Source organism: Phasianus colchicus, unplaced genomic scaffold (assembly GCF_987193195.1).
Source record: "Phasianus colchicus unplaced genomic scaffold, bPhaCol1.hap1.1 HAP1_SCAFFOLD_48, whole genome shotgun sequence".
NCBI classification, from domain to species: Eukaryota; Metazoa; Chordata; class Aves; order Galliformes; family Phasianidae; genus Phasianus; species Phasianus colchicus.
Genome location: NW_028325226.1, coordinates 726341 through 752505, shown reverse-complemented (window position 1 = coordinate 752505; position 26165 = coordinate 726341). Strand labels below are relative to the sequence as shown.

At 46.9% G+C, this 26165-nt stretch overlaps 2 long non-coding RNA genes across 11 annotated transcripts; both read right to left on the bottom strand.

Annotated features, from left to right (window-relative positions):
* Positions 1–523: 523 nt before the first annotated feature.
* On the bottom strand, positions 524–18766 carry LOC149911981 (uncharacterized). Of its 8 annotated transcripts, none has more exons than XR_016462593.1 (5): positions 18199–18766; positions 14938–15190; positions 13674–14779; positions 5982–6076; positions 524–4424 (listed from the first exon to the last, which is right to left on the bottom strand). It is a non-coding gene; the product is annotated as an uncharacterized LOC149911981 (long non-coding RNA). The 8 variants fall into 8 exon arrangements; XR_016462591.1 differs by having other exon boundaries at positions 14938–15187; XR_016462592.1 differs by lacking the exon at positions 18199–18766 and having other exon boundaries at positions 524–1194; positions 2714–4424; positions 14938–16283.
* A 146-nt stretch (positions 18767–18912) lies between these two features.
* Positions 18913–24926, bottom strand: LOC149911980 (uncharacterized). Of its 3 annotated transcripts, XR_016462600.1 has the most exons (7): positions 24835–24926; positions 22189–24427; positions 21882–22094; positions 21689–21781; positions 20854–21151; positions 19916–20061; positions 18913–19411 (listed from the first exon to the last, which is right to left on the bottom strand). It is a non-coding gene; the product is annotated as an uncharacterized LOC149911980 (long non-coding RNA). The 3 variants fall into 3 exon arrangements; XR_016462598.1 differs by having other exon boundaries at positions 21882–24427; XR_016462599.1 differs by having other exon boundaries at positions 21882–22352; positions 24835–24920.
* Positions 24927–26165: the final 1239 nt, after the last annotated feature.

Genomic DNA, 26165 nt, shown 5'->3' with positions numbered 1-26165 from the left:
GTCAGGGGCCGGGCCCAAAGAGAAGGCCGCGTCAGGGGCCGGGCCCAAAGAGAAGGCCGCGTCAGGGGCCGGGCCCAAAGAGAAGGCCGCGTCAGGGGCCGGGCCCAAAGAGAAGGCCGCGTCAGGGGCCGGGCCCAAAGAGAAGGCCGCGTCAGGGGCCGGGCCCAAAGAGAAGGCCGCGTCAGGGGCCGGGCCCAAAGAGAAGGCCGCGTCAGGGGCCGGGCCCAAAGAGAAGGCCGCGTCAGGGGCCGGGCCCAAAGAGAAGGCCGCGTCAGGGGCCGGGCCCAAAGAGAAGGCCGCGTCAGGGGCCGGGCCCAAAGAGAAGGCCGCGTCAGGGGCCGGGCCCAAAGAGAAGGCCGCGTCAGGGGCCGGGCCCAAAGAGAAGGCCGCGTCAGGGGCCGGGCCCAAAGAGAAGGCCGCGTCAGGGGCCGGGCCCAAAGAGAAGGCCGCGTCAGGGGCCGGGCCCAAAGAGAAGGCCGCGTCAGGGGCCGGGCCCAAAGAGAAGGCCGCGTCAGGGGCCGGGCCCAAAGAGAAGGCCGCGTCAGGGGCCGGGCCCAAAGAGAAGGCCGCGTCAGGGAATGCCAAAACAGCACAAGACTGAAGAAAAGGCCTCAGGGAATGCCAAAACAGCACAAGACTGATGAGACCATTACATAGAACGCCAAAACGGAGGGCAAGGCCCAAGAAAACACCGCCAGGAACGCCAAAACGGAGGGCAAGGCCCAAGAAAACACCGCCAGGAACGCCAAAACGGAGGGCAAGGCCCAAGAAAACACCGCCAGGAACGCCAAAACGGAGGGCAGGGCCCAAGAGAAAAATGCAGGGAACGCCAAAATGGAGGGCAGGGCCCAAAAGAACGCCACCACAGACACCAAAACAGAGACCAAAGAGAATGCTGCAAGAAATAATCAGGCAAAGAGGAGAGGCAAGGGGAACGCAGAAAGAAGACAACAGACAGCCTGTAAGGCACACTGAAATGCAGAAATGAACTCCGGGTACTCTACCTTGTGTCTTACTAAGTAATGGGTAAACATTGCCCTTACCTCTTGGGCAGATTATTACCGTCAGCAAAGTTGGCTTCCGGGGCATCACAGGAAATGTAGATTTCTGTTCCTGGTTGTTCTCATGAAGAGCCACAGATCGCTCTGTGCAGTTGTTATGGCGCTCAGGAGTGCCACAGCTCTCCGCTGCCACCTGTTGGACACAATACAGTAATTAAGGCACTGCTCCACATATGTGGGGGCTGCACCCTGTGCACACTGCTCTAATGATGTCACAAAGGAGCATTAGGGATATAATTAATGCTATTTGTTGGCTTGAATTGTTAAGCTAACTATGACTTCTTTTCTGCACTACAATTAGGATGAAGGTTACTTTGACAGAAAACAAGGGGTGTTATTTTTATTGCTGCATTTCGGGTTAGAGACATTTTTTACATCAGGCTAAGGGTTAGGGTGACAGACACATTGCAGGTAAATGTAATTATCGTTAGAGCTCTCAGTAAGCTAGGGGTTCAGGTCAAGATTACAATTAACACTGCCTCCCAGCCAATCCCAGAGAGCCAAAGGCAAAGGCGAGCCAAACTCCCAGGACAAGCAAAGGGAAATCCAAGGTAAAGGCAAAGCAAACAGCTAAGGCTAAGGGAAGGGCAAAAACAAGGAAAACAGACAACAAAAAGCTATGGTGAGGGCAATGAGAGTGCAGCAGGGAAGGCCAACAGCAAAGGCCGAGAGAACACAGCAAGAAACACCAAAACAGAAGGCCAAGAGAACATGGCAAGAAATGCCTATGCAAGAGCTAAGAGAACATGGCAAGAAATGCCAAAACAGGAGGCCGAGAGGACATGGCAGGGAACGCCAGAACAAGCGGCCAAAGAGAACATGGCAAAGAAAGCCAATACAGAAGGTCAAGAGAAGGTGGCTGGGTAGGCCAAAACAGGAGGCCAAGGAGAATGCCACAGGGAAGGGAACGCCAAAACAGGACGCCCAGGAGGACATCACTGGGAACGCCCGGGCAAGGGCTATGAGATGGCAGGAAATGCCGAGGACAACGGGCAAGAGAACATGGCAAGAAATACCAAAACAGAAGGCTAAGAGAACACAGCAGTAAATGCCTAGGCAAGGGCTAAGAGAACATGGCAGGAAGTGCCAAAACAGGAAGCCAAGAGGATGTAGCAGGGAACGCCAGAACAAGTGGCCAGAGAGAACATGGCAAAAAAAGCCCATGCACAAGGCCAAGAAAAGGTGGCTGGGTAGGCCAAAACAGGAGGCCAAGGAGAATGCCACAGGGAACGCCAAAACAGGACACCGAGGAGGATGTCACAGGGAACGCCCAGGCAATGGCTGTGAGATGGCAGGAAATGCTGAGGACAACAGCCAAGATAACATGGCAAGAAATGCCAAAACACGAGGCCAAGAGAACATGGCAAGAAACACCAAAACCAAACACTGAAGAGAATGCAGCAAAGAAAGCCAAGTACAATGGCCAAGACAATGGGGCACAGAACACCAAAACAAGACAGCAAGAAAATGCAGTAGAGAATGTCTAGGGTAAAGAGAAGGAGAACACTGCAGTGAAAGGCCAGAGACAAATAGAATGTGGGAAGGACAGGCAGCCTTTGGGGTACCCTAAAATGCAATAAAGAGCTCCGGGAGTGCTACGTTGTGCCACGCTACATAATGGGTAAACATTGGTGTGCGTACGCTGCCCTTACCTGCTGGGCAGACAATTACCAGTCAGCAAAGTGGGATTCTGGGGCATTCCAGGAAATCCAGCTTTCCGTTCCTAGCTCTTCTCATGAAGATCCACACATCACTCCATGCAGTCGTTACAGCACCTGGGAGAACCACAGCTCCCAGTAATGCTGCACAGTAATGAAAGCACTACCCTGCATACATTGGGGGGCTGCATTCTGTGCATGATGCTGCTCACCAGCAGCACTGTAGCTGAGAACAACGCACAAGGAAAAGGCTCAAATACCCAACAACACTTTTGCTTCCATCTTCTCTGATAACTGCTCATTATACCCAGCCCTCACCTTTGGCTGTGCAGGTGGAGATTGAGAAAGCAATGCCACCCCCACCAACAACCTCCCTGCCCCACACTGTGAGTCAAGATAGGGTTTGGGATCACCTGAGGAACCTGAACATCCAGGAGTCTATGGGTCCCAATGAGATGCATCCCAGAGTCACGAGGGTATTCGCTGATGCAGTCAACAAGCCATTCTCAATGGTATTTGAGAAGTTGTGGCAGTCAAGTGAAATCCCTGGTGAGTAGAAAAAAGGCAACAGCACACCTGTTATTACGGATAAAAAGGATGACCCTAGGAACTACCAACATGTCAGTCTCACCTCCGTGCTGTGAATGATCGCAGAACAGATCCTCCTGGAAGTGACTCTAAAGCACATGTTCCAGTGCATCACCACCCTGAGTGAAAAACTTCCTCCTAATATCCAACCTAAACTTCTCCTGTCTTAGTTTAAAACCACTCCCCCTTGTCCTATCATGATCCACCCTCATAAACAGCTGTTTCCCCTCCTGTTTATCCACTCCCTCAAGTACTGGAAGGCCACAATGAGGTCTCTCCAGAGCCTTCTCTTCTCCAGTCTAAACAAGCCCAGTTCCCTCAACCTTTCCTAATAGGAGAGGTGCTCCAGGACTCTGATCATCTTAGTGCCCTCCTCTGGACCCGCTCTGAGAGTTCCAAGTCCTTCCTGTGCTGGGGGCTCCAGGCCCGGACGCAGTTAAGCAGATGGTGCCTCACGAGAGCCGAGTAGAGGAGGAAAAAAAAATACAAACAACCTCCCTCTCTCTGCTGGCCGTTCTTCTTTTAATGCAGCCCAGGATATAGTTGTCTTTCCAGGATGCAAGTGCACACTGCTAGCTCACGTCCAGCTTCTTATCCACTGGGATCCACAAGTCCTTCTCTGCAGGGCTGCTCTCAAGGGGTTCTTTGCCAAGTTTGTATAAACATCCAGGATTGCCTCTTCATCAGTGACATTGACAGTGAGGGTCAAGTGCACCCTAATGACACCAAGCTGTGGGGTGCAGTGACACACCAGAGGGACGGGACACCATCCAGAGGGACCTCAACAGGCTGAGTAGTGGGCACTCAGCAATGTACCTTCCCAGCCCAGAAAGCCAACTGTATGCTGGGTTCCATCCAAAGATGCGTGGTCAGTAGGTGAAGGGAGATGATCCTGCCCCTCTGCTCTACGCTGGTGAGGCCTCGCCTGGAGTGCTGTGTCTGGATTTGGATGGCTGCAGTGTAGGACACAGGCATAGAGCTGTTGGAGTACATCCAGAGAATGGCCACAAATATGAACTGAGGGGTGGAATGCCTTTCCTATAAAGAGAGAAAATTGGGGCTGTTCAGCCTGGAGAATTGAAGGCTCTGAGGTGACCTGGTAACAGCCTTTCAATACCTAAAGGGAAGAATGAGAAAAAATTTAAGTTAGATATCAAGAAAATCTTGTGAGGGTGGTGACACAGTGGAACAGGTTACCCAGACACATGATGGATGCCCTGTCCCTTCCAAGGTGAGGCTGGGACAGGCTCTGGGCAACCTGATCTAGCTGTGAATGTTCCTGTTTATTGTGTGGCAGTTGGACTAGATCATTACAGATGGTACCAAGTACTCCAGCTGGGATAATCTGCATGCGTCACAGAGCCTCTCTGGACCAGTCCCAGTATTCAGCAGACCAGGGACCTCACTTCATCACACTGTTGGGAACCAGAGCTGTAGAGCTATTGAATGGGGGACAGGAGATGGAAGGAAGAGGGATGGGGGTTTGGGTGTCATAGAGATTAGGAAACTAATAGGATCTCCAGACAATTAGGATGGAGATATCTGGGGTGATGCTGAGTACATTGGTCCAGAAGAGGATAATCCTTGGCCTTCTATAAAGATGAAGTCAGATCTGCTGTTCAAACAGAAAGGACTGTAGGATCCCAAGGTGATCAGTCACGATGTGCTCTGAGAACAATGCCTTGGGATCCATTACCATTGACAAATTTGTAAGGGAGATATGGGAGAGAACTAGACAAAATAGGAACAGAATACTTGTTACCACTATGCTCGAGTGGTGCAGACCATATTACGCTCAGTGAGGATGAAGCAGATGGCCACTATGTTCTGGGAGTGTTCTTCATGTCCTAGTCGAAGCACCTCACTCTATCATCAGCCGTGTAGCGCAGCAGGCTGGGAGAATAGACCCCATGGAGAAAAGTGAGCCACCTGCAACCCATTTGATCCCTAAGTGAGCTTCCCACAGCTATCAGAAACCTGCCTGCATACAAGCTAGTGCACAAACACGGGGCTTGGAATGCTCTGTTACCTGCCCAGTAGATCTCAGAGTGCTTACACCCCTGATGAGACAAACTCCAGCAATCCCTAAACCCCATCAAGCTAAAAAAAAAAAGAGATCAGCTGATTTATTACATGTAAGGGCGCACAGAATGCCCTTAAACAACTCTGTAGGTTTCGAACAGTGCATGACACTCTTAACTACAGTCATGAAATGGGATGATGGAGGTGCACACAAACCATGTTTGGAGCCCCAGGTTGGAGATCATGCTGTAAGAACCATGAAATGGTGAACAGAGGTGGAACCAGAAGATAACGAGCTCAAAGATTTGCTTAGAAGACCTGGAGAATGAAGAACCTCTTTATGGAAAAGGATGTTAGCTCTGGGCATTCCCACAACAGCAATGCTCAGTCAGCTAACCAGCATTATCCTGAGGCTGATAGAAGCATTCCAGAAATGAGGGAGCAATGAAAAAAAGAAACATGTCAGTCCTTCAATCACCATATCAGAGAAAGGGAGATAACACCTTCATCTCCCTTAGAGAAGAAAAAAGGGCATCATGATGACAAACATGCAAATACAGCTGCTCTAATCCAGTTTGGGATCCCCCCAAAAAGGTGGAGCTCACAGCCCTGAAATAAAGAAAGAATTACATGCCCTGTTCCAAATACTCACCCCACTCTCCAAGGGAAGCTGCCACCAGGATGCTGCACCTATGGCCACCAGCCCTTAAATGTAGTCAGGATACCCCAGAAGGGGATATCACAGCCCTGAAATAAAAAAAAAGAATAAAAGTTATCCCATTCCAAGGATGAACACTCAGCCCACACTGCCAAGGAAGCAGTCTCCAGGTAGAGATGCTGCCCTTGTGGCTTCCACCCCTTAAATGTGGTCAGGATACTAAAAAAAGAGAGAGAGAGAGAGAGATTACAGCCCTGAAATAAATAAACCACTTACCCCCTTCCCAAGGACCAACACTTGCCCATGCTCCACAGGAGACAGTCTACAGAGATAAATGCTGCCCTTACAGGTGCCAGCACTTAAATGTGGTCAGGATGCCCCAAAAACAGGAAAAATCACAGCCCTAAAATAAGAAGGAATCACTCACCCTTTCTCAAGGACCAGACCTCGCCCCATACTCCCAAGGAGGCAGTCTCTGAAGACAGATACCACCTTTAAGGCTGCTACAGCCCTTAAGTGGGGTCAAGATCTACCAAAAAAGGAGAGATTGCAACCCTGAAATAAAGAATCAATCATTCTGTTCTAAGGGTTCACTCTATGCTCTAAAGGAAACATTCTCCAGGTACAGTAGCTGCTCATTCTGATGCCAGACTTTAAATGTGATCAGGAGCCCCCCAGAAAGGGAGATTACAATCTAGCAATAAAGAAGGAACAAATTACCCCATTCCAAACACACTCACCCCACACCCCAAAGGAAGAAGTCTCCATAGAGAAGTACTGCCCTTATGGTCTCCAGCCCTTGAAAGTGGTCAGGAACCCCAAAAAAGGGAAAGATTGAAGCAAGAGCCAACGTAACAACAACAAGCAGCAAGAGCCAACGTAACAACAACAAGCAGCAAGAGCCAACGTAACAACAACAAGCAGCAAGAGCCAACGTAACAACAACAAGCAGCAAGAGCCAACGTAACAACAACAAGCAGCAAGAGCCAACGTAACAACAACAAGCAGCAAGAGCCAACGTAACAACAACAAGCAGCAAGAGCCAACGTAACAACAACAAGCAGCAAGAGCCAACGTAACAACAACAAGCAGCAAGAGCCAACGTAACAACAACAAGCAGCAAGAGCCAACGTAACAACAACAAGCAGCAAGAGCCAACGTAACAACAACAAGCAGCAAGAGCCAACGTAACAACAACAAGCAGCAAGAGCCAACGTAACAACAACAAGCAGCAAGAGCCAACGTAACAACAACAAGCAGCAAGAGCCAACGTAACAACAACAAGCAGCAAGAGCCAACGTAACAACAACAAGCAGCAAGAGCCAATAATCACCATTTTCCAAAGGTCTGCACTCACTCCCAAGGAGGCAACCCCCAGGTAGGAATGCTGCCCTTACTGTTCCCAGCCCTTAAATGTGGTCAGGGAGGGGGTGGAGCCAAGGTCAGCCCTATCCGCTCCCATAGGTGAATTGCTTCCACCTGTGCTCACAGGGCTGGCTACACCCCTCACCACGTGCTCAATCACTGCTTCTGACTGTAACCTAACAGTTCCTATAAGGCCTGAAGCAAAAAAAAAAAAAGACAAATAACAAGCAGGCGATTGGATCTGCCTGTCCGGCAAGGGGAGTGTTATCAGTGGATGAGCAACAATGGCACACATATTTTGATTCAAGTCTGTCCTCAAAGGCAATTGGTAAAATTGCCTGACTTTCTAAAATTGGTGACTCTGCGGGTGACACTGGGGTGACATAGGGCTGACATTGGGCTGGGATGATGTGGGGGGGTGATGCTGGGGGGTGATGTTGGACTATCACAGGGGGGGACATCAGGGAGTGATGTTGGAGTGATATTGTTGGGGGGAATGTAGTGGAGACCCTAAGTTGTGGCTTGAAACAATGATTGAGAAGGGACAAACCAGAGGAGCTCAGGTTCATGAAACGCACCTGAGTGATGGAAGGGGTGGATCCTGGCTCCACCCTCCTCCCAGGCCTTATTTAAGTGTTGGCAGTGGGAATGAGAGGCTTTTGCTAGAGGTCCCTGCTTGCTTGAGATCTTCTAAAGTTAAGCAGATTTTGTTCCTTGTTTTTGTGTTCACAGCTGCTGTGTTTGAGCAAGTCCTCACTTATTGCAACCTATTAATGCTATTGTTGTTGCATTTTCCACCACACTGCAGTATTACAGGCGGTAATTACTGGTGGGGGTGATGTTGGGGTTTTTTTTTGAGTAGCATTGTTGGAGTGAAGCTGGGAGGTTACACTGAGATAAGACTAGGATGCTGCTGGAGTTTCACTAGGGGGTAACATCAGGGAGTGATATTGGGGTTACATTGTTGGGGTGACACTGATGGGGGCACACTGGTGTGATACTGGGGTGAAACTGGGTCGAGGTTGTGCAGTGATGCTGTAGGGTGATGTTGGAGTTTCTCTGGGGGATGAGATGAAGGAGTGATGTTGTTGGGGGGGTGATATTATTGAGGTGATGCTGGAAGGGAAGTGATGTTGGGGTATCACTGAGGGAGGAATCAGGAAATGACGTTGGGGTGACAAGGAAGAGACATTGGGTGGTGACGTTGGGCTATCGCTTGGGGTAACATCAAGGAATGATATTGTTGGGGTGATGTTACTAGGAAGGATATTGGGCTATCCCTATCTTAAGGGGGTTTCAACAGGGAGTGACGCTGCGGTGATGTTTGGAAATGACACTGGGGAGTCCTGGTGGGGTGTGGCTGGGATTGACATCAGGAAGTGAAGCTGGGAGGTGACACTGGAGTGAAATTGGGGTGATACAGGGGTGCTATTAGGGGGTGACACTGGGGACGATGTTGGGTTATCACTGGAGGAAGTGATGTTGGGTTGATGTCGGGGAATGAAGTTGTGGGTTGATGTTGGGGTATTACTAGGGTTTAACATCAAGGAGTGATGTTTTGGGGGGAACGTGGGGGTGACACTGGGGTGATGTTAAGTGTGACATTGGGGGAGACATTACTGGGGTGAAATTGTTGGGGTGACACTGGGTTTATTTTGGGGAGTGACACTGAGAGGTAATGAGTATGACTGGGGGTGACATCAGGGGGTGATGCTGGGGGAACATTGTTGGGGTGATACAAGGAATGACACTGGGGTGGCACTGCTGTGACAGTGGGGTGATATTAGGGAGTAATGTTGGGGGGATGAGGTTGGGTTATTGCTGGGGGGGTTCAACAGGGGGGTGACACTGGGGTGATGTTGTAGTATTACTGGGGGCTGACATTGGGGATACTGGAGAATGATTCTGGTGTGTCATTCTAGTGACAAGGGTGATGTTGGGGCTTTTCTGGAGGGAGTGACATCAGGGAGTGAATGCTGGGTGGTGATACTGTTGGGGATCTAAAGGCCCCTGACTGAAGAATGATCCTGGAATTGAATAAGGTATTTTGGCAGTTTTAACAGAGTTGATATTTGTGGCTGTGGCTGCAAATGTTTTGTGGAGAGAGCTGTCCTTGGTATTTGGTCTTGTTCTTGCAAAGACTTGTTTTGCAAGTTGATGTTCCACTTCGGCTCTGTATCACACGCTGACCGCATGGGTACAGCATGCAAGTGGAACAAACCCTACAGACCCTGGGGAGAATGAAAGCGGGAGAAAGCACGGAAGTGCACTTTGAAGTGGGGGATGCCGTGCTGGTGCTGCCAATCGAATCTACCGCTGGCATGTTCCTTCTCTCTCCTCTTCGGTGACTTGCCATCTCTCAAGGGTCAGATAGTAATAGCACACTTGCTTAGGGAGATTCTGCTTCCCACTTAATGGAATTATCTAACATTTCAGAGAGCGACACTGGAGGAAGTGACACTGTGGTTGCAGTGAAGTGATGTTGGGATATCAATAGGGTTGACATCAGCAAGTAGCACTGGGGTGACACCATTGGGGTGATGTTGGAGTACCACTGGGATTTAACATGAATGACTGATGCTGGGGTGAGAGCGTTGGGGTATGACAATGTTGGAGTGACACTGAGGGTTGATACTGTGGTGATGTTGGGGGGTGACACTGTTGGGTTGATGCTGGTGGGTGATGTTGGGATGATAGGGGGATGATATTAAGGAATAACGCTGGGGGAGTTATTCTGGAGCATCCTTGGGGGGTGACATCAGGGGGTGTTGGGGGCTGATGTTTGGGGTGAAATAGGTAGGGCTTGGGAGTAGAGTTTGGGGGAAAATAGTAAGGATTTGGGGCTGATACTTGGGATGAAATAATGAGGTTTTGGGAGCTCAATTTGGGGTGAATTAGCAAGGACTTGAACCTGGAGTTTGGTCTGAAATACTGATGGTTTGGGGCTGGAGTATGAGGTGAAATAGGCTTTGGAGCCTATTTGGATGGCAGTTTTCAATGTAAAAAACATGTTCTTTACAGTTTCCTTGCAGGAAGAGGATAAAGAAACTCTGCTTTTACACGGGAGGGGATACGATATACCTTCAGCAGACTCCCACTGTTGTTCAAGCCACCTCACTGAACTTTGACAGAAAGTTTCACTGCCTTAGAATGTGAAATTGTATCCGTGTGTAGATATTTTAATTGCAGGCACATACCCTGGAAAGGTGGGGGAAGTGGCAGCAGCACTAGATGACTCAGAAATTGAGATTCCACCCGCAAACTGTCAGGGACTAAGAAAAGAAGTAAAATTTTAAGGCAGCAAAGACCAGCAAAATTTTGCAGACTTGACTGAACCAAAGTGAAGATATGTGAACTAGTGTGAACAGAAGTGAAGCCATGCAAAATTTTACAAAACCACGTGAACTTCATGGAACCTCAGTGAAGACCAGTGATCCTGAAAAGTCTTCAGTGAACCAGGGCGGACTTCTGCAAAGCCCAGTGAAGACCCACAAACCTGTACAAAAATACCATGAATCCGCACAGACAATACAAGTACACCAAGTGAAAACCCACAAAATTGGGCATCCTTTGGTTTATTTGGGTTTAGAATTCTGGCAATGCAACCCAACTGGATAAGTCCCTTGTAGACTGGTAGTATTTTCTTCACAAATAATGAAATCTGAATCAGTAGGACATTGTTCATGCCCTATTACCTGACTCTTACCTTCTCCTCCCCTGGTTTCTCATTGCCTGAGTACTTCAGGTTCACAAAAGACGAAAATGAAACAACAAAAAAAAGAAAATAGGGGAAAAAAAAAAAGAAAAAAGGGAAAAGGAAAGAGTAAAAGAAAGATGTAGAAAAAGAAATAGAAAAAGAATAATAAGAGGAAATAGAAAATGAAATAATTAGAATTATAAAAAGAAAAATTATTAGAAAAAGAAAAAAGAAGAATTAAATTAGAACGGGAATAGGAAAAAGACAAAATAATTGGAATTAGGAAAATAAATAGAAAACGAATTGGAAATAAACTAGAAGAAGAATTGGGAAAGGCTGTGGAAAAAGAACTGGAATTAGGAAAAAAAGAACTGGAATTAGAATTACAAAAAGAAAAAGGAAAAGAAAACTAATTAGGGAAAAAAGCATTAGAAAAGGATAACAATTAAGAATTAGAAAAAGATAAAAAGTAAAAGAATGAAAAAGAATTAGAGTAAGAAATAGAAAAAAAAAACAAGAAAAGGGGAAAGAATGAATTCTAATTATAAAAATTACTAGAATTAGAAACAGAAAAAGAAAATAATTAGAATTAGAAAACGAAAGAGAAAAATAATTAGAAAAAGAAAAATGAAGAAGAATTAGGATTAGAATTGGAAAAAGAAAAAACTGGAAAAAGAATTGGGAAATGAGAAAAAATTAGAAAAAAATATTAGAAAAAGAATTGGAAAAAGAACTAGAATTAGAAAATGAAAAAAGAGTGAAAAAATAAAATACCATTAGAAAATGAGTGAGAAAAAGTCTAGAAAAAGATAAAAATAGAACATGAAAAATAAAAGAATAAGAAAAAAGAAAAGAATTAGAAAAAATAGAATTAGAAAAACAAGAATATGGAAAAGAAAATGAAAAGAAAAGGAATTGGACAAAAAAGAACTGAGAAAATAAATGGAAAACAAAATAGATGAAGAATTGGAAACAGAACTGGAAATGGAATCAAAACTGAAAAAAGAATTGGAAAATGAAAAAGAAGAGAAAGGAAACAAAAGCACTAGAGCAAGAGAAAGAATATGAAAAGAAAAGGAATTAGAAAAAGAAAAACCAATGGATACAGAAAAAGAATTAGAATGATAATTGGAAAAGGAAAAAACTGCAAAAACTAAAAATGCAAAAAGAAAAACCTGGAAACAAAAATAATTAGAAAAAGATTGAGAAAAATAAAATGAATTAGAAAAAGGAAAAATATAAAGAAAAAAATAGAAAAATATCAAGAATTACAATGAGAAGTAGAAAAAGATTTAGAATCAGAAAAAGAAAAGAAACTGATTCAGAAAAAGGACAGAAAAAAATCGAAAACGAATTAAAAAGAAGAATCAGAAAAGAATTAGAAAATGTAAAAGAAAAAAACTGAAATAGAAAAAATGAAAAGGATGTGGATTGGGGAAAAGATTTGGAATGGGGAAAAGAAAAAGAACTACAATTAGAAAAAGAGTTGGAGTTAGAAAAAAAAACGAAATAGAAAAAAAGAAAAAAAGACTTGGAAAAAGAATTAGAAAAAGAAAAAAACAAGAGTAGAATAAGAATTAGAAAAAGAATTAGAGAAATAATTAGAAAAGGAAAAAAGAAAATGAAACAAGTATTAGAAAAAACAGAAAGTATTATAAAAAGAAAACGAAGAATTAAAGTTAGAATGAGAAGTGGAAAAAGGAAACGAAAAGGAATTGGAAAACAATGAAAAAAAGGAAAATTAAAAAAAAAATTAGACAAATAATTAGAATTAGACAAAGAAATAGGAAAAAAAAAATGGAAAATTATCCAGAAAAAGAGAACACAAGAACTACAATTAGAAAAAGAACTGGGATTCAAAAAAGAAAAAAAGGAAATAGAAAAAGGAAAAAGACTTGCAACAGGAAAAAGAAATAGGAAACGAATTAGAAAAAGAAATAGGAAAAGAATTAGAAAAAAAATAGAAAAACAAAATAGATTAGAAACAGGAAAGAAAAAACAGATTTAGAAAGAGAAAAAGAGAGATTTAGAAAAAGGAATGGAAAAATAATTGGTAAAGGAAAAAGAAATTGAATGAGAATTGGAATGGGAATTGTAATATGATGAAGAAAAAAATATGGAAAGTAATATGACAAAGAAAAGGAACATAATGAAGAAAAAGAGAAAGAAACAATCGGAAACGGAAACAGAATTGGAAACAGAATTAGCAAAAGAAAGAATTAGAGGAGTAGAAAAAGAATTCAAAACAAAAAAGAATTGGAAAAAGACTTTTAAAATAAATTAGAAAGAAAAATAAAAGGAAGTAGAAAAGGATATAAAAGAATTAGAAAATGAAAAGGAGAAAAAAGAAAAAGGTAAAAAGGAAAAGAAAGGGAAAAAACAGATTAGAAAATTATTCAGAAACAGCAATGAAAAAAATAAAAGGAACTGGAAAAGGAATCGGAGAAAAGGAAAGCATTACAATTAGAAAGTGAATTAGAAAATGAAAATAAATTAGAAAAAGGGGGGGAAATAAAAAAAAAAGAAACAAAAGAGAACTGGAAAGGGAACTGAAAAAGAAGAAGTTAACTCTAGAAACCCCAAGTCATACATGGCCCTCACTGGAAGCCTGTTTTGGAGCCTACCTCTTCTTTTTGCATCTCACTTGGTCAAAGCAGAGCAGTCAGCATTTGGGTCGCTGTAGCTCCAATGAGGCACAGATTGACAACATGAAACACTAGAAAAGAGAAACAAGAAACATTGCATAATGGCAAGAAATGATATTGAACCCAAAAAGAAAAGAACAAACCCGTGTTTGGTAGGAGTGACAGAAGCCGCAGACATCCCATTGGTAATTGGGAGCCTAAGCCAGCTACTGTGGACGTGGTGAGTGTTGGTCAAGCTAGAGTTGAACTCCATCAGGGTACGTTTGGACTTTGTGAGCCCTAGAAGACAAGAGAGAGAAGGAACGTGCAGGCGGCGGATGTGAGAGGCAGTGCCAGTGGAGCATCCCTTCAAGGGACACTTCTCCTGTCTCACCCAGGACAGCTTCTCTCCTGTTTTTTTTTCTTCTCAGGGTCTGCATGCTTTGTTTTGTTGGCACACCGCATCTGCCTGGCCAGAGCGAGATATGGAGACCAAGAGGAACACTTGCTTGTAAGTATATGGTGGGGAAGATGGTGTAAAATAAGAACATCTGGTGAACACAAAGTGAGCACGAGGGACAACCAATGCCATGAATATAGGATGTCTACAAGCATGGGAGTGGCCTCAGGGGTCAACATAGCTTGTCGGACAAAATAAGGAGTGCATCTTGGCACCCATCTATGGCTCTGGTTTCCTGCTGTAACCACCAAGAGCCTCAGTACCGTCCTCGCACGGCTCAGAGGGCCACAGTTCTCCAATGCCACCTGTTGAACACAAGACAAGATTTTCTAATAAGGATGAAGGAATCACCCCTTTCCAAGCATGTGGGCATGTCTAACACTGCAACCCAAAGAGATCAGGAAGGGCAATAGCATCTGGAGTCTCCAGTCCTGGAAGGAGAAAAGAAACCTCCACACGAGATACTAAACAACACGGGTTAGTAAGACTTAGGTGTCATTCTAGAAACCACAAGTCATACACAGCACTCACCCGAAGCCTGTTTTGGAGCCTACCTCTTCTTTTTGCATCTCACTTGGTCAAAGCAGAGCAGTCAGCATTTGGGTCGCTGTAGCTCCAATGAGGCACAGATTGACAACATGAAACACTAGAAAAGAGAAACAAGAAACATTGCATAATGGCAAGAAATGATATTGAACCCAAAAAGAAAAGAACAAACCCGTGTTTGGTAGGAGAGACAGAAGAGCTATTAGTACTGACAAACAACACAAGATGGGAGCAGAAACAACGACATAAAATACTCACGTTATTAGTTCTAATGCAGAAACAACATTCCATTCCTACATAAGTACACAAACACTGTGTAACTGCACAAAATGACCATGACCACTTTTGAGGAGCATGCTGCTCCATGAGAGCTCATGCAGTGGGAGAATGAGGAATGCCTGAATCCAGGTCCATGATCTCTTTTGGTACCATGTGGGGTAGCTTCTGGAGACTGCAGGACTCTGGCATGACAAGCAGCCCACAGGCAGGAACAGGAGAGCATCAAGATCTGCTAGCGAGAAAGAAAAGGAAATCCCTGAATCTTCTTTCTCCACAAGCATTTGGGATTCTTTCTTCTTTGCAGGAAAAAAAACCCAACTCCATTGTGATTCAGTCCCAGCACAATTATTAGGTATATGATATGTACCAAAGCATTGCATATTGTTAGGACAAAAGCTGTGGCATAGTTAGTGAGAGGATCACAAGTAAAATTAACTAGATGTCACCAAGATTAAAATTCTCTTTGAAATTTGTATGCATTGTCCCAAATCACCTTTCAAAATTCAGTGGGTAAAGCATTTCTTTTACCTTCCACAACTTAGAGCTAGGGAGACATTATTTGAATTATGGCAAGTGCATCTACAATTAACTGGTGGACTTTTTATATTAGTTCTTTCCCACTGAGATAATACACTACATAATAACTGCTGATTTGTTCCCAGTGCTGATAGGGAAAACTGCAGGGGTGTAGCAATGCACAAGATCACTTGTTAATCTGACACCCTAGTTTTATTCTTTATCCTGCATCTCTCCGGAGTTGGGGGCAATCGGCCAGTGCTATCCTGGCCCTATTCATTTCCTGAATGCATTTAATCACTGTGTTTAACCATGGTTGAAAGGGTTAAGCCTCTGTTAGAATTAGAATTCAGTCCCATATGCCCAGTACGGCCAATATGGGCATGGCTCCATGAGCAGCCAGTGACTGTGATAAGGTCATCATAAGCAATTACAAAAATTAATCTGAAGAAGATTCCTGTCCAAAACAGTGACTAATGATACCATGGGGATCCCAGAGAAAGGAACAGAGCGAGAAGGGAACATGTGAGGCACAGAAATAGGATCAGCATTCATTAGCATTTGGAAAACAAGAGAGAACTTCCCGGTTCCAAAGGAACCAAGGTTAGAGGAAGCATAACTGGAAAAAACAAAACAAACATAAAACTTCCTGGTCCCAAGTGAACCAAAGTTAGAAGGTAGGTGAAATCCAGATAGCTAATTTTGTACATTTCCTCCTGATCATCTTGAGCCTTTCAGATGTATTTGTTAAGAGTCTCCCTGAGGGTTAAAGGGACAGGACCAGGGTGGGGCAAATCAATCAACACTAGTTGTCCTGGGGAGTTATCATCCCAATAATCAGCTCTTTGAGTAAGGGACCACGGGGCACAGTGGTTGCCAGTGGTGGTCCCCAGTAACCCTCTGATTCCTTTTCAATCAACAGGATCTCATCTCCCGCTGTTAGTGGCACTTTCCACACATACTGATTTCCTAGGTGTGTAACCAAAAACATTCCTTTATTTGGCTAGTTCTGTAGCAGAATAGGGAGACCTCCTCGATACGAACATCAGAATACCCACTTTCAGTCTCTTCATATGCATGCCCAGTTTCTATCGGAAGGCAGAGAAGGATCACCAGGTTTTCTGATTTGTCTTTGTAACCAATTCCTGCAAGGACTGAATAATTTGGGTTTCTGCCATGTGCTGTTCATTGTGGATCTCTACGGCAGCAGTAAGAGCAGCTCCTGAAACTGCACAAGTGATTGATTTTCCCTTTTCCTCCACCATACGAGTTTGCTTGTGGAGGGAATCTATATGATCCACAACTCCCTCTAAGTTGGGCCAATTATTCTGTGCCCAATTCATCTCCGTGGGGGAGAATTTGGCACCGTGCTTTTCTAAGAGGTCAAGGAGTGGATTCCTGCCCTCATTCCTTTTTTTTTTTTTTAATTTGCTTTTTTTTTTTTTTTTTTTTTTTGTTAATGATCATGCCTCAAAATGAGGAGCAATCTCTTTGGGGGGGACAAACACATACTATCAAAGTCCCAACAATTTACTCCTTACACCCCCAAAGTGTACACACATTCTCTCTTCTACCAATAGGGCACTTGCTGCTACCACCTGGACACATTCAGGCCAACCTCGAGATACAGGGTCTAGTACCTTGGACAAGTATGCAATAGGCTTTCTCTAAGATATTTATAAGCATTGTTGGAAATAGCCAAATAATTTTCCAGGACAGTATCTCTGATCGTTATATCTATCTTTATTCCCAACTGCAATGGCGGGCCTCCTGCAAGCAGGAGAGCGCAGAGAAAACAGTGTTACGTCTTTTATCCCCTACTGCCCGACCCTTATCTCTTTCTCCCCGGCTCCTCACTGGCTGAGTACTGCAGGTTCACACTCTTTCGCGACACTTCACTAATTGTACGAATACCAAGAAAGCACAAATCCTTACCACCCAACCACAAATATCTTAGTTGATCAATTGCCTTCTAACAACTGCTTTCTTAACAAACATCTGGTCGTAAGTTTTGGATGTCTGCTTTACAACATAAACATAACCTCTTAACTGCTTCATTACCCCCTAGCATTTGTGCCGTTTGCACTGGGTCAATGTTCAGGTCATCCGTCTGTCCTTGCTTAGAGATAAGCTTGGAAGGAGGACAGAGGGCAGTATCTTGGAGCCTGCCTACGGCATCCTAACGTTCCCACAGAGTGGGACAGTTCTGCTTTGTGTAAAGGCCCCGACTCCTTGAGAGTTTGTTCAATGGACTCCACTTCTGCTGGCCTAATGAACAACCTTACAGTACGTTTCCCAGGTCAGAATACTATACCCACATTGTTTAGAACATTTAAAGTCTGTTGCAGCTTTGGGAGAAAGAATTGGTCACGTAATTCGGTAACTATGTCTCTAAAATATGTCACTAATACGTATATGGTAATCTCACTTTTCACATCAGCTATTTCTAAGGACATGCTACAGCTTCATTCTTTAGATTAATTGCCCTTTTAAATATCCAATGCAGAAACACCACTTTCACTTTCCACAGCGTTTACCAGAACCACAGAACGGCAGGGGGGCTGAAAAGGACCACAACGATCATCCAGCTCCCCAGAACCCCCACACCCCCTCGCAGCCGCCTACAGCCTCAGATCTCGCTAGATCCCCCCCCGTCGCCTCCCTGCAGCTTCCTGGAGCCCCGCACGGCCCCCCTCCCCGTCCCGGGACCGTTCTCCCGCACACCTCCGGCACAGCTGTCCTCAGCACTCGCTCCCGTCGCGCCGCGGCTTCCCTCTCGGTGCTGCCCGGACAGCTCCGGCTGCCGCCGCGCTGTCCTGCGGGGCGGCCCAGGCGGCAGGAGCGGCGCTCTGCGAGGAGAGCCGCGCCTCCGACAGCCGGCTCCCAACGCTCGCTCCCGCGCACGGCGGCTCGGCCAACGGCAGCCGGCGGAGCTACCGCGGACCAAGGAGACCCCGGGGGCGGGGCGGCGCCGCCGCTGCCCAATCAGAGGCAGGGGGCGGGGCAAGGGAGATGCTGCTCAAGGTGAGCTCCTCCTGCCGCAGCGTGATGACGACAGGTCTGCACGGCCAGCTCCTAGGTCGGGAGCCAGGAATGGACACGGCAGGAGGAGAGAGGCGTTAGGGAGCAGCCGAGGCTTCGAAATGCATCAAAAAGCCCTGAAAAGCATCACAAAGCCACAGCCAGGAAGCTCGGGATTATCATGAGCAGCATCCAGGATGCTAAACATCATTTGCTACCATACCAGATGGTAGCTGAGCTCTCGCTGCAGACGTCCCAAAGCCAGACAGAACGGGAACAAACCCAGAGCTCTGCTGTGCGCACCCCACAGCCACCGCGTTGCAAGCTGGAGTGCCTTGCTCTTCGTTGCATTCATCCCAGTCTCTGTGAATGAAGACTCGGAAGGCAGTCAAGGCGTTGATTGAGCACGAGCGTGCTTTTATTATTATGTAAAAGACAGGAGGGCGTGAGAGGTCCAGGGTAAAGATGGGACTCATCCTCTCTTGTCACGGAGAGAGTGGCTCAGAGCTCTCAGTGCTGCTGCCCGGTGCCTGGGGCTGGAGGCCTGATTCTAAGTCCCCCTCCAAGAGGCTCGGCTTCTCCTCAGCGATGCTGACCTGCTCCTGCATGGAGGTGCTGCTGCTGAGGCACTCGGACTGTGCTTGGGCTGGGCTGCTCTGCAAAGGCACTGGGTCACAGTCCAGGCTGGTGACCAGGCTGGTGTCTGGCAGGCTCAGGTCAGCATCTTCAGCACAGCCGGGAAAAATGAGGGCATGAACTCAGATGAGCTCCTTCTCTCCATCGCTGTTGTTATGTGGAAGGCTGTCATCTGAACAGCAGCAGTTTGTGCTTCCTAAGAGCTCTCCATTGATGGAAGCACACAGCGCATCATCGCTGCTTGCCCTGGCTCTTCTGGGTAGACAAGGGCTCGATTCACCTAGGAAGGATACACAAGGGTTAGTGTCAAACTTTCACTGTCCAATGTCTTGGTGTTGTCTGTCAAGTAGCTTTAAGCAGCATGCTAGATGCTCCCTGGCCAGCTCTAAACAACAACAACAAAGAATGGAGTTAGCAATAGCTGTTAATTAAGTCTGCGCTGTCAGCTGAGCAAAGAATCCCGTGGTCTCCTCGTCCCCCCTAGGGAAACAAAACCAAGACACTGACAGGCTGAATTATGAAAGCGGTCGTTGACATTTGGTTAGGTAATGATGGCGGAAAGAAGCAAATAGGCTTCCAGCAACAGTGCCACTGTCTTGACAGCAATCCTTGTGCAGGTCCAGATCTTGACTTAACAAGAGACTCATTTGGGAAAGACAGGAGTTAACCGAAGTTGTTGTTAGGCACGGGCTTGAATGCTAGAAGGAGGTACAAGTCCACTTGTATTGCATGAATTCTATGTTGCTGAAAAGCAAGGCTTTGAAAGCTGGATTCACACCCTTACCTGCCAGCACCACGACTTCTGTCTCTGAGGGCTCCCTGGGACTGCGCTGCAGTCGGCGTTTGGCCACAGAGGATGGTTTCCGCAGGCTGAAGCAGGAACGCCAACTGCCAGCTGGTGATTCCTTCGTCTTGCTGGGTGGACGTTGTCTGGAGAGAGAAAACAGTGACTGGTGTGAGTCGTGCGTGGTGCGGGGTGAGGGAAGAGCTGCACTGAGCTCTTGCCAACAGTTGCTTGTTCCTGGCACCGCCTGGTTTCTGCTGAAGCACAACTTAGAAACTCGCTCTCTTTCAAGCAGTTGAGGATGGTTCCACTCCTATAGCTCAGCCCTGAAGTCTTGCTGGCTAAATTCCCCTAAACTGTGTCAAGCAAGATGCAGAGCACGTGAGCAAAGGCTCCGCGGCTGTACAGGACAGCATCTAAGGGATGGCTCTTCTGGAGCCAGCAGGCGTAACTGCTTTCTGAGGAACCGTGCAGCCATAAAGGAAATTCAAAAGCACCTCTGACTCTGACATCAACACCTCGTCGGCCCCATCTCACCGCCAAGTTTAGTTTCTAGTGCCAGCAGGTCTGACCAACAGCTCTGCTTAGAGGAGAACCAGAACTGGTTTCAGGCATGTGGCCCCGACAGCTGGAAAACCCCAACGTTTCAAGGTAGAGCCAGCTCAGGCCAGGGTAGACGTCAGCATGGCTTTATACATCTCGTGACTGCGTGCCCAGCAAGGAAGGAATGGCAGCCTCGTGTGGCTAAACCGAATATGTTAGTTGAATCTCAGAGTCCAAAGGGAGCAGAGATTCACTGCAACAATTCACTTCAGGCACCGTTACTTTAATTTAGCTTCCACATGTTTTGGCGCAAGAAATAATGGGGGAAAAAAAAAACAACAACACAACCCACCCAAACAATAATGATGGTTGCTGGAAAACAAAGTCCTCTTTACCTTTCAGATGGAAAGTTGATGATTGTGTGGAATTTCCCCTGTACAGCTGTGGGGCCTTCTTCCACTTCTATGTCCCTGCTCTGTGTCACAACGGAAGAGCTGCTGTGGCCTCGCCTCTGAGCCTGTGCCAGACCTTGCCAACTTGGCTGATCTGAGCATGCCAGAGGGGATCAGATCACAAAGTGTCCATTTCAATTGCAGCTTCATGTAGGAAAGAAAACCAGCTAACAGGCGTGAATGAATTAATTCATAAGCTGCACAACGAGGCTGTTCTTCATAAAAAGACCCACATGGATTCCTAATCCAAAAAGAGAACAACAAGATTTAATACCGATGGAAGAGGTTCCTGGTCCGAAGCCTCATCCTCTTACCCAACTTTCCTTGCCTCGTACTCTTCCCCAACTCCTGGACGATGCCCACAGGCTTGAACTCAGATCTCAAATTCATAGGACTCCTTTCACAGGACTCAGTCAAAGAGGATGTCACACTTGTTCCACGCACTCAAACTGACTGAGCAGTGGTATCACAGTCACTTAAAACACACAGAAGCATCCAAACCCAAGCATGCACATTCCCTCCTGTGTTACTAGTGCCCACAGCTCACCTTCACACCTCTGGGGATTTCTGGCGTTTTACACTGATGCAGCCTCACTATAGCTCCATGGGTGTCACACAAGGCCTGCAGGACCTCTTTCTCCACAAACCCCATCTGCAGGCACTGGTTCATAAGGCTCACCACCCACCCTCCTGAGCAAAAGCAAGCACTAAGAATGAGAGCAAAGTGCACTGGATTTGACCTGGCCTGGTCCCCAAGCCTCAGTCCTGCCAGACATACCCCGGTGCGTAGACTCATCCCCAACATCTGACTGGACATTGTCATTCTGCAAACGCCCCATCCCAGCAGCAAGGGATCAAAGCATTGGGACAGCTGAAACAAAAATGTCATGAAAGTTTCCTATTAGCACTGATCAAGAACACATCTACCCCTGAGCAACAGGATGGGAGACAAACAGCAGAAGACAACCAACCTGCAGAACCCGCTCCGTTGGGGTTGGTCCAGATGTTTGTATGCTCCCTTCCATGGCCCAGGCCAAGCTTGCTGAGCTGCTCCTCCTTTGTGCATGGGGAGAGTGGCGCAGATGCTACGTGGTGGCTATGCACAGCATGCCTTTGACTTGATTCTCCTCTCTCCATCTTCCATTAGCAAGCAGCATTTCAAATCTCTCCTTGCAAAAAATCACCTAGGTAAAAAAGAACTGGCAATCTTGCTTTTAAAGTTTCCTTATTTATACAACTTGATGCTTTAAAGCACAAGCTCACCTAGCAATCACCTACCTTAGACAAGCCCAACCTGCAAGGAAAAGTAATTCTTCTGTGTCTGCAGACTTTGCACACATTTCCAGGTGCAGTAGTCAGCCCAGTTCTCAGCACAGCTTTACCAACCACAGAAACCCAGTTTACGCCCGCCGTGCTTTTCTCTCTTCTGAAACGCTGCATTGCTGCAAGAAGCAATGAATAAAATCACAGAATCACAAAACTGGGGTTGCAAGGGAGCTCCAGAGATCACTGAGTCCAACCCCCCTTGCAAAATGGGTTCCCTACCACAGGCTGCACAGATGGGCATCCAGGCGAAATATCTCCAGAGAAGGAAAATCTACAGCCTCCCTGCTCCAGTGCTCCATCATCCTTACTGTGAAGAAGTTCCTTTCGTTTTGGTGCGGAACTTCTTGTGTTCCAGTTTATGGCCATATCCCCTTCTTCTGTCCCCAGAGACCTCTAAAAAGTGGTTGGCCACGTCCTTTTGACTCCCACACTTAATATAATAAGCATTAATCCAGATCCCCTTTTAGTCTTCTTTCCTCAAGGCTGAACAGACCCAGGTCACTCAGCCTTTCCACACTGGGGAGATGCTCCAGGCCCTTTATCACCTTCGTGGCCTTCTGCTCGACTCTCTCAAGGAGAACCCTGTCATTTTTGTATCAGGGAACCCACAACTGGATGCAGTACTCCAGGTGAGGCCTGACCAGAGAGGAGCAAAAGGGGAGGATCAGCTCCCTTGCTCTTTTTAATGCACCCCAGGATTCCATTGGCCTTCTTGGCTGCCAAGGCACACTGCTGACTCATGGCCAACCTGTCATCCACCAGGACACCCAGATTCTTCTCTGCAGAGCTCCTCTCCAGCATGTCATATCCCAGCCTGTACTGATACTTGTGGATATTCCTTCCCAGGTGCAAGACTCAACACTTGCTTTCGTTACAGCTCATCTGGTTTGATACTACCCAGCTCTCCAGCCTGTCCAGGTCTAGCAGCACAGCCTTTTGGCGTGCCAACCACTTCACCCGCTTTGTCTCATCAGTGTACTTACTACAGGTGGACACTATCCCCCACAGCAAGGGAGTTGACAAACATATTGAACAAGACCATGTGAGAAATACTCAAAAATTTCGGGTTAGGCAAGAAACTTAATGATAGCAGCAAAGTTTATTTGTTATTGCAATACTGGGCTCATATGCCCCATTAGCAAGGGAGAAACTGTGCACCAGTCAGCGAAATTCATTCCGTTCTATACTCTAAACCGAACGCAGGTAATGCTCTCCTGGCACTCGCTCACTGGTTGAGCATCTCAGGCTTGCAATCTCCCCGATGCTGTTGCTATGATACATTTCCAATGAGGTCCATTACCAACCTGTTGTTTTTCGGTATGTTTTGTACTTCTCCATGGAGATACGAGGGCCAGATTTCCAAGAGTTCTTAAGAAACTTATCCTTGGTCTCGAGAGTGAGCATCTCACCCCTCCCTCTCAAGTACGGCAACCCAAACAGCATGTTATACGGTGATACTCCTAAGTCTTTTCTGGGAGCGGTTCGTATTCTGAGAAGGGCTAAAGGTAAACGCTTTGTCCATGGTCATTTGGTCTCTAAAATGCATTTTGACAAGTGCTTTGTCAGCATCTGATTGATTCATTCTACTTTCCCTGAAGAAGGAGGGTGCCAGCAAGTATGGAACTCCCACTTGATTTCTAAAGTTCTCATTAGCTCCTGTAGGACTTGAAGTAAAGTGGTTCCCTTATCTGAGACCATATTCTACATAATCCCATATCTAGGGATCGTGTCCAGATGTAGAGTCCTTAGTGCAGAAAAGACATGGACCTGTTGGAGCATCCAGAGGACCAAGGGTAAATCCTGCTGTGATGGTGTCCCTAGACATCAATAGACAAGCGAAGAGCCACTGATATCATCTACCAGGACTTCAGTAAGGCCTTTGACACAATACCCCGCAACATCCTTTTTTCCAAATTGGAAGGACACGGATTCGATGGGTGGACTGTTCAATGGACAAAGACCCGGCTGCAGGAGGGAGTGCAGGAGCCGATGGCTCCGTGTCCGGATGGCGATCGGTGATGAATGGCATCTCAAAGGGGTCCGTGCCGGGGCTGAGATTTTTCGATATCTTCGTCAGTGACATCACCAGCGGGATCGAGCGCACCCTCAGAAACCCTGCTGACAACACCAAGCTGTGGGGAGCAGCGACACGCCAGAGGGACAGGATGCCAGCCAGGGGGACCTAGACAGGCTTGAGAAGCGGGCACAGACAAACCTCATCAGCTTCAACAAATCCAGGCGCAGTGTCTTGTACCTGGGACAAGAGAACCCCCCACTACCAATACATGCTGGGGGATGAAAGGGCTGAGCATAGGCCTGTCCCAAAAGACCTGGTGGATGGCAAGCTGTACACGAGCCAGCAAAGTGCCCTCCCAGCCCGGAAAACCAGCCACATCCTGGGCTGCACCAAAAGATGTGCGGTCAGCAGCTGAAAAGAGGTGATCCTGCCCCTCTGCTCTGTGCTGAAGAGGCCTCACCTGGAGTACTGCGTCCATATGAAGAGCCCTCAGTGCAGAAGAGACATGGACCCGTTGGAGCACATGCAGAGGACGGCCACAAGGAAAAAAAAAAAAAGAACCAAAGGATCAAACACCTCACCTGTGAGGACAGGCTGAGAGAGCTGGGGCTGTTCAGCCCGGAGAAGTGAAGGCTCCGAGGTGACCTGGTAACAGCCTTTCAATACCCAAAGGGGAGCTAAAGGAAAGAAGGAGGGAAAATTTAGGTTAGATATAAGGAAAATATCCTTCATAGCAAGGGACAAGGGGAAACGTTTTAAGCTGGGGGAGGGAAGATTTAGGTTGGATGGCAGGGGGAAGTTCTCCACAGAGAGAGCGGTGAGGTGCTGGAACAGCTGCCCAGAGAGGCTGTGGATGCCCCGTCCATCCCTGGAGGTGTTCAAGGCCAGGTTGGATGGGGCCCTGGGCAGCCCGGTCTAGTATGAAATGGGGAGGTTGATGGTCCTGCACGTAGCGGGGGAGGGGGTTGGAGATCCACAATCCTTGAGGTCCCTTCCGACCCGGGACATTCTGTGACTCTGCGCAGTGGACCAGGTTGCCCAGATGCAGTGGATGCCCTGTCCCTTCCAAGGTGACACGCAGGGCAACCTGATCTAGCTGTGAATGTCCCTGTTCATTGTGGGTGAGTTGGACTAGATCATCATAAATGGTCGCTTCTGACTCTAAGGAGTCTCTGGTATGATACCTGAAGCCATGTCCACAAAGGACATCGATGGCATGGTGAGCAACCAGGGTAGGTGGGGAAGCCTGTGTGCTCAACAGCTCCGGGGAAACTCACCAAGTAGTCCAGTCGGGAAGATTCACATCAGCCATAGAGCCTCTCTGTGCCAGTCCCAGTATTCAGCACACCAGAGGTACTGCTTCATCACACTGGTGGGTCCCACAGCTGCAGAGCTAGCTATTGAATGGGGGCCAGGGGATGGAAGGAAGAGGGGTGGGGAGGTTGGGTATCATACAGACTAGGAAACTAACAGCATCCCCTGACAATTGGGATGGAGATATCTGGGGTGATCCAGACAAAGTGGTCCAGTAGAAGACAATCCTTTGTTTCCTAGAAAGACGAAGCCGGATCTGCCATAAAAACAGAAAGAACCCTAGGACCCTGGGGTGGTCGGCCACAACGTGCTCTGAGAACTGTGCCCTGACATCTGTTACTACTGACAAATCTGTAAGGGAGGTCTAGGAGAGAACCAGACAAAACAGGAACAGAATACTCGTGTTCAGTATGCTCAAGTAGTAGAGACACTAAGCGAGGATGAAGAAAACGGCCACTGGGGCTGGGGCTTTTCTTAAGCTCAGGTCCCAGCCTGATACACGCACCTCACTCTATCACCAGCCACGTAGCTTATTGGGCTGGAAGAATAAACCCCAGGGAGCAAGGCGAGCCCCTTGTGACCCCCATTCCATCTCTAA